This window comes from Bos indicus, chromosome 9, assembly GCF_029378745.1.
Source record: "Bos indicus isolate NIAB-ARS_2022 breed Sahiwal x Tharparkar chromosome 9, NIAB-ARS_B.indTharparkar_mat_pri_1.0, whole genome shotgun sequence".
In the NCBI taxonomy this organism is placed as follows: Eukaryota; Metazoa; Chordata; class Mammalia; order Artiodactyla; family Bovidae; genus Bos; species Bos indicus.
Genome location: NC_091768.1, coordinates 34,786,040 through 34,796,850, shown reverse-complemented (window position 1 = coordinate 34,796,850; position 10,811 = coordinate 34,786,040). Strand labels below are relative to the sequence as shown.

The window sequence follows — 10,811 nt, the reverse complement described above, 5'->3', positions numbered from 1 at the left end:
TATTCCATAAATTGAGAGTTATAATTGTTAATTATGTAAATATATGTCTTCGTCGGTTTTGAAAACCGTATCCAGATAATCAAGTGAAAATAAAATGATTTCAATAAAAGAAACACAGAAACTGTAGTTGTATGTCTGTATTAAATAACCCAAGATCTTTGATACAGACTGAAATTACCAATAGTCTCAAAAACACTGAAATTCAGATTACAACATGTTTTTGCAAATATAGTTTAATTAAGACTATATTTTACAGACAGCTACAAATTAAACTTTCTGAGTGATTTTAGTGGAAAGCCATTATTTTAAATCACAAAATAACAAATAACTGAGACTTTTTTCCAAATACGCTGACATGGAGGTCTACCAGTGGACTTACCCGGACTCTCGGAGATCCTGGAGGTGGTTTCTTACCAGTGCTCTGTGCCTTGCCCTGTGCCCAGGTGAGCACTGCAGAAGATGCCCTCTCCAGAGCTGTCCTACAGCATTTATACTGTTTTTCCCTTGCTCCATGAGGTCACCCTGAGTTTAAGCTCCTCCCCCTGCCCCAGAGGTGGAAAGCACTAATTATGGTGGAAAGTTCTACTGGGCAGGCATACAAGATCAGGTTGGGCTTTCTTTGCCTTGTTTCCTTATTGAAAAATAAACTCTTTGTCTTAAATTTTATTAATAGTTTTAGCAATGTACCATCCCTTTCTGTGATTTTATTTTAGAAGTTATTACTCAGATGTTTAGGTTGTTAGTTCATGATGGGGTGGTCCTAGCCCCTTTATATTTTTAGAAAGCACGTTCTTGTGTTACTTGGTTGAAAATACTTGGGAGTATGTAAAAGTAGGGAAAGAAGTCTTTTGGAGGGGAGTGTGGGTTTAAACCATCACCTAAATTCTTCACTTATTACATAAATCCATCAAGTGTCCATGAATGTTTCTAAATTTTTATGAAAATAGCATACCTCAATTCTTATTTTTAGGCTTGGAAGAAGGACAATGGTGAAAATGTAGGTATGCTGTCTTGTATTTCAGGATTTTAATGTAAGCCCTCAGATGTTAATAAGAGAAATGTAAAATATGTTAGCATATAAACATTTTAGTTTTTGCATTTAAATATTTAAAAAGTTTCAAACAGAAGCAAGACATCCATAAATTTAAAGAGCTGCAAGTGTAATTAGCCTGAAGGATTTAAATTCATTGTTCACAACACTCTACTTACTGTGTTCGGTAGATGGCTTCAGATTTTATTGCTTAATTTTGGGTTTTATTTTAGAGTTGCAGTGGAGGAGGTACAAAAACCCTTAACTTGATAATATCATATCATATCATATCATGTCCATTTAAATAAGGTTGCTGTGTTCATTTCAGAAGACTAATCAGACTTTGCTTTCAGCTTTTTGGAAGTATTATCTGTTTGCCTTGCAGATTCCTTCTAGGATCTTGAATCAGCTCAGTTAGAAACATTTTTTCCCCCCAAAAGATGAAAGTAAATGTTATCGTTGTGATTTTCAGTAGTTGGTATTCTCTTTAACAATAATAGGAGACTCTTAAAATCAGTTTTCAGGATCCTAAAGAATCTAACAACAGCAAGTTGAGAGGCCAAATTCTGATTCTTATTTCATTTTGTCATTTTGGAACTAAATCACATCAACTTTACAGATGAAGTAGGTGAGAAGGAAAATTCCATAATAGGCATAGATACGTCTTTTTAAAAAAAATCTCTGTAGAATTAAAGTGGTATGGATTCAGGATTGACCAGTAATTGAAATTAAATGTTTGACCAGTGGATGAAATACGGGTTTGTTCTTTTTCTTCCCTTCTTCCTCCCCTGCATGTAATTTTCTGCATATATTTTGAACTAAGCCTTGCATAGCACCTTGTAGAAATATAAACGGATAACTCATCTCACTGCCTTCCTTTCTCTTAACTCCCACTTTCAAAGCTTTTATTGGTTGCTATATTTAGAAACTTACCATGTCTCTATATAATATTCACAGATTCATATGAAATATGACTTTCATATCAGTTCTGAGTAACAGGAGAATTGAAAAGTTTATATTATATTTTCTATTCAGTCATTTTTATGGAAGTATAATTGATTTACAATGTTATATTAATTTCTGCTGTACAACAATGTGATTCAGTTATATATACATACACACATTCTGTCTTTATTCTCTTCCATTATGGCTTCACATAGGATGTTGAATATAGTTCCCTTCGCTTACTCCTTGGAAGGAAGGTTATGACCAACCTAGATAGCATATTCAAAAGCAGAGACATTACTTTGCCAACAAAGGTTCGTCTAGTCAAGGCTATGGTTTTTCCTGTGGTCACATATGGATGTGAGAGTTGGACTGTGAAGAAGGCTGAGCGCCGAAGAATTAATGCTTTTGAACTGTGGTGTTGGAGAAGACTCTTGAGAGTCCCTGGGACTGCAAGGAGATCCAGCCAGTCCATTCTGAAGGAGATCAGCCCTGGGATTTCTTTGGAGGGAATGATGCTAAAGCTGAAACTCCAGTACTTTGGCCACCTCATGCGAAGAGTTGACTCATTGGCAAAGACTCTGATGCTGGGAGGGATTGGGGGCAGGAGAAGAAGGGGACGACAGAGGATGAGATGGCTGGATGGCATCACTGACTCGATGGATGTGAGTCTGAGTGAACTCCAGGAGTTGGTGATGGACAGGGAGGCCTGGCATGCTGCAATTCATGGGGTCGCAAAGAGTCGGACACGACTAAGCGACTGATCTGATCTGATCTGATCTTGCTATGCAATAAGGCCTTGTTGTTTATCTGTTCTATATATTCTGATCATTCTTTCATCACTTGAAAATTATCTGTGGAATAATACTTTTTGTAATTATACTATGTCCTCTACTACATCTATAAGAGACCACAAAAGATGAGAGAGAGAAATGGCTGCCTTCCAGGTACTGTGGTTCTCTTGGGAAAGATTTTGAAGAAGTAAGTGGGGTAATGTTATGGATGCCCTTGAATACTAGGTTATAGGCTTTGTTTTAAAAGGATTTATTAGAAATGTATATTCCAGTATTTTTATGTGTATATATGGTGACACATACTTACTTGTTTATAATCAAGACTGATACCTTGTTCGTTATTACTCACATAAAATTCAAAGATTAATTCTCAGCTCTTCATTCTGTGCACCTGTGTAGACAAGGTGTTTATCTGTGGTTGCTCCAACTATTTCCAGAACTTTTCACCTTAACCTCTCTAGGTGTTTGTTTTTTCATCAACACAATGAAAAGTTTGGATTAGCTTCTAAACTCCTCCCAACTTTAAAATTAGGTAATTCTTGTGCTTGAGGTATTTTGCTGTTTTCTGCGGTAAGACAGTGGGCTTGGCTCCATTTTGTAATTATTAGAGACAAAATCCATACCAAGTGGTCATATGTCTTCTTTGGGGGATATGTAAATATATGTGGGTATTTGTCATTCTATATTCCCATTTAATTTTGGGAAATGTGTCTTTATTGAATAAGCCTTGTACGTTCAACCCTTTTGGCAAATAGTGTGTTTATTTCAGTACAGGGAATCTGACTACTGTTTGCTTTGTTAGTCACATAAAAAGCACTGTCTTGTCCAAAACAGATTGTAGAATCAGAATATTTTCTAGCTTCACCCCACCCAATTGTGTATTTAAAACTATTTTTATTCTAGGAGTTTACCTGTAGCTGTTGAAAGTGACTAGACTGTGGCTTTATAATGAAAACCTATTCTACTTAAAGAACAGAAAGTCATGCTCTTTAAACTCAGCAACCAAAATGGTTTTTTCAGTATCAAATATGAAGATGTTTTTTGCACACTAGCATTTAGCTGCTATTAAGCTTACATGTTCATTTTCACTTCCCAGGTTATCATTAATTCACCAAGTATTTCTTGAGTACCTTCTACATGTCAAGTATGGTGGTAAAAGAGCTGGATGAATGATGTACAGCCCCCACCCTTATGGTGTTTAAACACTGTAGGTGGTTCTCAACCTTCTTTCCACACTCCCACAGTCCTGAGGGACACAACACCGTTCCTTCTGTATTTGGGATTCATTAAGATAATGGTGGTTCAGAAACTGTATTTTGAAAAAGCTCCTCAGGTGCGCTCCTAAGTTAGAATGTCTTAGTCTGATATCCGGAGAAGGCAATGGCACCCCACTCCAGTACTCTTGCCTGGAAAATCCCATGGACGGAGGAGCCTGATAGGCTGCAGTCCATGGGGTCGCTAAGAGTTGGACACGACTGAGCGACTTCACTTTCACTTTTCACTTTCATGCATTGCAGAAGGAAATGGCAACCCACTCCAGTGTTCTTGCCTGGAGAATCCCAGGGACGGTGGAGCCTGGTGGGCTGCCGTCTATGGGGTCACACAGAGTCGGACACTACTGAAGCGACTTAGCAGTCTGATATCAGTGTTCTATTACCAGCTTGTTAGTATTAGATACATAAATTTTGTTGTTTTTGTTCATGTGGCTTTTAGATTTACTGTAGAAAAATTTAGTCTTATCCATAGAAGCAGAGAGAATGGTAACCATGAATGTACCCACTACCCAACTTAAACTAATCTCGTCATTGTCACTCAATCCTTCCTCTATTCACCCCCACATTTTTAACAAATCCCATGAAAGAAAGTGAAAGCGAAGTCACTCAGTCGTGTCTGACTCTTTGTGACCCCATGCACTGTAGCCTTCTAGGTTCCTCCATCCATGGGATTTCCCAGACAAGAATACTGGAGTGGGTTGCCATTTCCTTCTCCAGGAGATCTTCCCAACCCAGGGATTGACCCGGGTATTCCACATTGTAGGCAGACGCTTTACTGTCTGAGCCACCAGGGACTATATTCTACCAATTCACCTGTGAAATTTTAGTATATTTTTCCTGAAAGTAAGTTCTTCTTCTTTAAAATAGTGTTTTCAGCATACACCCAAAATTAAGTTTCTTAATATTATCAGATGCTTTAGTTCACTTCAGATTTCTTCAGTTATGTGTGTATACGCCCACATACACATGCATATATATGTATAGATATGGATATACATACATACTTAAAATGTACATAGAGATATACAAACATATATGTAGTATGTGTGCTTAGTCACTCAGCTGTGTCTGATTTTCTCGGTGGCTGCAAGGACTGAAGCCCGCCAGGCTCCTCTCCGTGGTTTTCCAGGGAAGAATACTGGAACAGGTTGCCTTTTCCTACCCAGGGGATCTTCCTGACCAGGGATTGAACCTCTGTCTCTCTTGGATCTCCTGTATTGGCAGGCAGATTCTTTTATCACTAGCATCACCTTCAGTTCAGTTCAGTCACTCAGTCGTGTCCGACTCTTTGCGACCCCATGAATCTCAAAGGCTTCCCTGTCCATCACCAACTCCCGGAGTTTACTCAAACTCATGTCCATCAAATCGGTAATGCCATCCAGGCTTCCCTGTCCATCACCAACTCCCAGAGTTTACTCAAACTCATGTCCATCAAATCGGTAATGCCATCCAGGCTTCCCTGTCCATCACCAACTCCCGGAGTTTACTCAAACTCATGTCCATCAAATCAGTGATACCATCCAGCCATCTCATCCTGTGTCATCCCCTTCTCCTCCTGCACCCAATCCCTCCCAGCATCAGGGTCTTTTCCAGTGAGTCAGCTCTTCGCATGAGGTGGCCAAAGTATTGGAGTTTCAGCTTCAGCATAAGTCCTTCCAATGAACACCCAGGACTGATCTCCTTTAGAATGGACTGGCTGGATCTCCTTGCAGTCCAAGGGACTCTCAAGAGTCTTCTCCAACACCACAGTTCAAAAGCATCAATTCTTTGGCACTCAGCTTTCTTTATAGTCCAACTCTCACACCCATACATGACCACTGGAAAAACCATAGCCTTGACTAGATGGACCTTTGTTGGCAAAGTAATGTCTCTGCTTTTGAATATGCTATCTAGGTTGGTCATAACTTTCCTTCCAAGGAGTAAGCGTCTTTTAATTTCACGGCTGCAGTCACCATCTGCAGTGATTTTGGAGCCCCAAAAAATAAAGTCTGACACTGTTTCCACTGTTTCCCCATCTATTTCCCATGAAGTGATGGGACCAGATACCATGATCTTAGTTTTCTGAATGTTGAGCTTTAAGCCAACTTTTTCACTCTCCACTTTAACTTTCATCAAGAGGCTTTTTCATTCCTCTTCACTTTCTGCCATAAGGGTGGTGTCATCTGCATATCTGAGGTTATTGAGATTTCTCCCGGCAATCTTGATTCCAGCTTGTGCTTCTTCCAGTCCAGCGTTTCTCATGATGTACTCTGCATATAAGTTAAATAAGCAGGATGACAGTATACAGCCTTGACGTACTCCTTTTCCTGGGAAGTCCATATGTAGTATACATACATACATATTCATAGTTTTTTATTGATTGTTTGTTCAACTCAGATTCATGAATTTCCCTGAATTGATATGCCGCGTTCATGTAGGTTTCTTATCAACATCTCTTTTTTCCCTTTACAGCTTATTTGCTGAGAAACTGGGTCCTCTTGCCTGTACAGTTTCCTACACCTTGGATTTTGCTGTCACTTAACATGCTTCTCTGTATGCTTCATTTCCTGAAAAATTGGTAGTTAGATCCAGAGATTCAATCGGATTTAGGTTTCAGATGTACACACACAAATACTTTTTGGCCAAGGGTACTTTGTAGATCCAGTGGGTGTTGTGTATTTTAACCAGGAAACCTTTCATTGCTGGTTGTGTGTGATGTTGCTAGGAATGAGCATGACCTAGATATCCTAATTCTATCTTTCCTTCTTTGCTTATTAGCTTGAATACATATATATGTGTGTGTGTGTATATAATCCATATATATAATACTTAAAATCCATATACATATATATTTGAGTTTCCAGGTGGTGTGGAGAAGGCAATGGCACCCCACTCCAGTACTCTTGCCTGGAAAATCCCATGGACGGAGGAGCCTGGTGGGCTACAGTCCATGGGGTCTCTAGGAATTGGGACACGACTGAGCGACTTCACTCTCACTTTTCACTTTCATGTATTGGAGAAGGAAATGGTAACCCACTACAGTGTTCTTGCCTGGAGAATCCCCATGGACAGAGGAGCCTGGCAAACTACAGTCTATAGGGTTGCAAAGACTCGGATATGACTAAAGTGACATAGCATGCACGCATATAAGTATATATTTACATATGGATACATGAGCCCAAAGGTAAATACCTGTGTAATTTTGTTGACTATTATGATGTCCCCCTCCATAGGTATTGTGTCATTTTCCATTTCCACCAGCACTGTGTGAGAGTTCCTGTTTCTCCACAGCCTCGCCAGTAGGATGCGTTATTTAGATTTTGTTGAACTTCTCGATATTTCCTCATTTTAGAAATGAAAATTGGAGTCTTGGCCTAGTAATTTCCATTCTTCTTACTAAGTGTGTGACTGAGCACCTTTTCATATAGTTAAGACCATATTTCTAGCATACTCCTAAAAGTGGTCTGTTTCCTATAAACAAACCTTTTTTTATGATACAGCTTGCATATGTTTTTTCCCAGTTTATCTTTTTAGTTTGCTCATAAAGGTTTTTGTAACATTTAAACTTTTCACATAAACTTTTGATGCAGAATATTATTGTTCTTTCAGAGTCTCAGAGCTATAAGGAACATTAAAAGTTATCTAGATCAGTCATTTTATTCTTCAGAGGAGAAAACTAGCTCTTTCTTATGAATGGCATGTTCCCTGATGTTCAGTCGAGTTGAGTTTCTGAAGTAAAGGGCTTTGGATGAGGGAGCCCATTGAGGGAAAACGCCACAGATGAAGCTCATGTGTTCATGTCATTACCCAAGCAGGATACTGACTTTCCTGTTCCTCTAATCCTTCAGTCTTTTAAGCCGTGGAAATGAGGAAAGTGCCCAGAAGTTTAGTGAAGGCACTTGGAGACCCACAGCTTCCACCACCACCTAGCTGTACCTCATTCCTCTTGAAAACGTTTTAAAAGAACGTTTGTCTTATCCTATTACAGAACCCAAGAGCTAAAAATGATCTATTTGTGTAAATGACCTAATGTGGTTTAGTGGTTAGATAGCTGCTGAGGGCTTGAAAGAAGAAATTCACGTATAAAGACAGGTGTTGATGAAAACCCCTGAAACTTCAGGCCAGGTCAAGAAAAACAGAGTCACTTGGAAAGTTTGAACAAAGACTTTATATTCTATTTTCTATGGTGCATAAATTGCCACATTATTTAAAGAACTCATAGTTTTATGTCTCAGGTGCTTAATGAGATCACCATCTTTTCATAGTAACCTGCTGAGTTTAAAATATAGAGCTTCTTGGCTCCTTGACCTAAAATCTTCAAGGATCTCGGCCACCTGACAGGTTCTCCTCCATTCAAGTGTGTTCCTATTTTATTTACAAGTTCAACTTCTCATGTGCAGTCTGATAAGTTGGAAGGAGAAAGTAGAGAATTAAAGTATTAATTGGAGAAATCATGGGGTGATGCTTTTTTATTTATATGTTTTTGTGCTCCCCTCCCCCTGGTTTATTATCATACATAGAACAGCTCCATGATCACTATCCATTAGAGGATGTGAAGCACAGTTTCTGTAGGTGGCAACACAGACCACCAGGAAACCTGCCTTCAAGACTGATGCTCCTTGCAGCAGTAATGTGTTCATATAAACAATTAAAATACACCCTGGAGTTTTCAGCTGAAGGAATGCTGAGCCTTAGTCAGACAACTTTGTTACCTGGCCGGAAGACCTCCCCGCTCCCTGTAGACTCATGCTAAGGGACTGCTCTTCCTGACGTCTCTGGCTCCTGACTTCTTGCACCCAGGTTCCCTCTTTAGTAAAATCCCTCAAGTCTGCTTACTTCCTTTCAGATTTTTAAAGTAATTACTATTTAGAGAAAACGTAGAAAATCTAAAATAAAATTTATACACCGTAGGGATATAAAAGCTATTAATGGTGGTATCTCCTCTCCACACCCGCCTCCCCATGACCTATTTAGTTCTAAGCTTCTGTCAGTCATATTTAATCACCTGTGTCAAAGTAAATCTTGCCACTTCTGATCCTAGTAAGGCTGAAATGTAGAAACTCTATGGTCCTATCCTGTTTTCTCTTGTTATTTGTTAGGAACTTTGAAAGGTGAAGAAAGATGTGTGTGAAGTGGTAGAACGATGTCTGGGGAATGCTCAGTAAACGTGAATGATGATGGTGTCCACCCTGATGCTGAAGAATTAAATACCTCTGACATTATATTTGAACCTCTTCATACTGCTAATCTTCCCCAATGTTTGTTGAACTTTGAATCTCTACTTTGTGCCGGTTGCTAGATTAGATGCTGCTAACCTGGCTTCCCTGGTGGCTCAGCGGTAAAGAATCTGCCTGCAGTGCAGGAGCTGCAGGAGATGCGGGTTTGATTCCTGAGTAGGGAAGATCCCCTGGAGGAGGGCATGGCAACCCACTCCAGTATTCTTGCCTGGAGAATCCCATGGTCAGAGGAGCCTGGTGGGCTACAGTCCAGAGGGCACAAAGAGTTGGACATGATTGAAGTGACCTGGCACGCATGCAACCTGCTAGGGTGATCTTACTCTTGTGAAGGAGACAGATACCAAACACAGCCCTCTTACAGCCTTTGCTCTGGCTTTTTTATAATCCAGATTTCATGGATTCTGATGTGAAACCATCTTCCAGATCATCACACTTTTTAATTGTTTATGAATGTAATTCAAGGACAGTTGGTTATTTACCACTGAAGCTCCATTCTGCACAGATAGTGCCTGGTACAGAACATGGACCCTGTAATTATTTGCTGAATGAAGGAATTAAGAGCTTTAGGAGACCAGATTTCAGTGTTTAATGAGTGTGGGCATTTTGTCTTATATTTGTGGGCACTCGGGTGGATCCTTCTGCATAGTGTTGGTTTGAATCTGAGTCTTTTCAGTCTCTGTTTTACCTTAAAATAACTCTCAATTCTTATGGAAGTCACAGTTTCCCACATGGCTTTGGGAATTAACAACTGCTTCCCAAAGCCATTTTGCAAAAGAAGGTAACTGTGGCTTCTGTTCTACAGACTGTGTACCTTCAACCCTCCTACTGGTAATCAAGTTAGAATTTCAGAGTAAGATCTTCCAAAGACAGTATTCCTCTAGGTAGCCATGGTTGGGAGTGTAAAGGGTGTAGTTGTAGGAAAGGGGCTGAATAGAGAGAGAAAGAAGAGGAGCCCATATTCTTGGGAACTTACAGGGATTTCTTTAAATGCCTCAGAAACCTGAACTGTATAATTTTAGAGCAACAGATAACTATTAGACTAGCCTGTGCTTTATTTTCCAAATTTTTTCACCCATCCATATCTCATGTACTTGTTGATATACCGATTAATTCAAATCCTCAATGTATTAAACACATATGCCAGGAAATAAAAAAAGGTTCATAGACTACTGACAGCATTTATTCTTTGCCTACCTAGACTACCTGTTAGCATCTTCTTTCCTGAATGTGACCCTTAAAGGGAAAATAAGTTATTGTTTGGAGGTTGAGTTATAGATACTTAGAACATTAAAATTTGTAAGATGAAGAATTTGAGACATTCAGTACCATCAAAAAATGAATATTTGAGCTGTAAGAAATACCAATCCTATTAAGTACTAGAAACTGATATTTACATTTTGTCTGAAGCAGACATAAACCCATTTTTATGACTCATTAAGTCTTCTAGATAATAATAATTACACATATATACACATACATGTATTTATTAGCAAACTTATGTTTGAGCAGAATTAACTTTTTTCCATGAAAACCACAGGTAATACATCACTTC

At 39.1% G+C, this 10,811-nt stretch overlaps 1 protein-coding gene across 2 annotated transcripts in view; it reads left to right on the top strand.

The window, feature by feature from the left end:
- Window positions 1–10,811, top strand: part of NT5DC1 (5'-nucleotidase domain containing 1) — a 111,871-nt gene that overhangs the window by 26,722 nt on the left and 74,338 nt on the right. The gene's annotated exons all lie outside the window — the stretch shown is intronic.